Consider the following 2,007-nt stretch of genomic DNA (forward strand, 5'->3'; position numbering starts at 1 on the left):
TTCCTCCCCTCCTTTCCTTTACCCCCTCTGCCTCCTCCTCATCTTTCTTCTCTCCCTCTTCCTCCTCCTCTCCTTCCTTTTCCTCCTCCCCCTCCTTTCCTCACTCCTTCCTCTTCTTCATCCTCTTCTCCTCCTCCTATCTCAGTCCCTTCTGTGATACCACAGACTTTATCTCTTCTTCCTATTATCTCCCTTCCCGCTGTCTCACAACTTCAGGCTGATCTCTCAGGCTCCCCTGAACTAGTTTTCTGTTATATTACCCGGTTATTCCACAGGCTCCTGCAGCCCCCCGCCCTCTTCCTATTGTCTCATTCCCTCCCATTCTTTCTCTTTTCTGCTATCTCATGACCCTCTACCTGGTCTTTCCTAGAGCCTCATCTCCTCCTTTTAGAATCCACCTTCAGTTTATTTCAGACCCTCATTCTTATTTCCTTTCTCTTATCTCACCTCCTCCTTTTAGCTCACCTCCTTCTGTGATCTCTCCCCTCCCTGTTCTCTGATCCTCCCTGTGATCTCACCCCTTTCTTGTTCTTTCATACCCTCCTTCATCCTTACTCCCCTTCTGTTATCCCACTTCCTTCTTTTATCCCACCCCTCCCTGCCCTTTATCTCATCCTCTGTGAGTTATTTCACTCCCTTCCTGTTGTCTCATGCCCATCTTCTTACAATGTTGCTTCCTGCTATCCTACCTCCTTCCTGTTTTTTCTCCTGTAATCTCATCCCTCTTTCATTATCCTCTTTTTATTATCTCAATCTCTCTTTCCTATAATTTCCTGTTATTTTTATCCTTCCTTATTATTTCACTCTTAACTATTATCTCATACTCTTGTATTTTCAATCTAACCTAGCTCACTTCTTTTCTTATTCCTTCCTATTATCTTCTCTCTCCTTCAATCTCACCCCACTCCAATCATTCCCTTCTTCCCGTCACAAATCATTTCTTCTGTCCTTTACAAGCTGTGTGACTATGAAGTCACACACATAGTCCCCTTTCTTGTTTTCTTAATGTTTCTGTTAAAAAAAAGTCCTCCTTTGGTGGCCCATGATCTGGTGACAGAACTTGCTCTTCTCTCATAGATGTAGTCATCAGAGGGGCTCTTAATGGGTCTGTACTGAAGCTTTTCCAGCTTGGACATTGCCTAAGCTAGGGTGACCTTGGAGGTCCCACGTCACATGACCTTTGTGCTGCAATGAGGCATCAAAGAAGACTTCTTTGATGGAAAATACCCAAATATTTTGGGGAGAGTTGGGGAGGTGGGCTCTGGGGTTTTATGACTAGATCCCTAGAAAGAAGTAATGGGCCTGAGAGAGCTGAATTGGGGAGGAAACAGACTAGTTAGTGGGTGATTGCTTGACAAATGTCAAGCAAGTGACACACAATAGACAATCAGAAATATTTCCTCTAATACAGTTTTCTTCTTTTTTCCCCTATCTCCCTAATTCCCTCCTAGCAGGATCCCATGGACATAACATTCTTTATCAAGGTAAGACCTGTCTTCTTTCCAGGATCTCTCTTTAGTGTCTGGGAACCAGGATCCCCAAGAGTCCAGAGGGCACTGGCCACTGGAGCCAGGCAAACCCAGACTGTGTGTATGTGTATGTGTGTGTGTGTGTGTGTGTGTGCGTGCGTGCATGCATACATGCATGCATTTGTATATGCTGGAGAAGACAGTATAATCAATGAAAGAAATGGAGGCCTGGGGTCAGAGATGGATAAAGGGGCCAAGGTGGCTCTGAAGAAATCAATGTGTCGGGGCGGCCACAGTAAGGATGGGGGCTGGATGCCAGAGACTTGGGGCCTAGGGTAGTGAACCAAGCTGTGGGCACACATCAGAGCATGACCAGAGCTCCCATTTCCATGGTACGGAAAGTTTATAATATGCTTTCCTCACAACTTCCCTGGGAAGGAGAGAGAGTGAGAAACAGAGACAGAAAGACAGACAGGCAGAGACACAAAGAGAGAGAGCAACAGAGAGTATGTATGTGTGCTGAGGTAGCTTATTTCTT

The sequence above is a fragment of the Dromiciops gliroides genome, chromosome 1 (assembly GCF_019393635.1).
Source record: "Dromiciops gliroides isolate mDroGli1 chromosome 1, mDroGli1.pri, whole genome shotgun sequence".
NCBI lineage: Eukaryota > Metazoa > Chordata > Mammalia > Microbiotheria > Microbiotheriidae > Dromiciops > Dromiciops gliroides.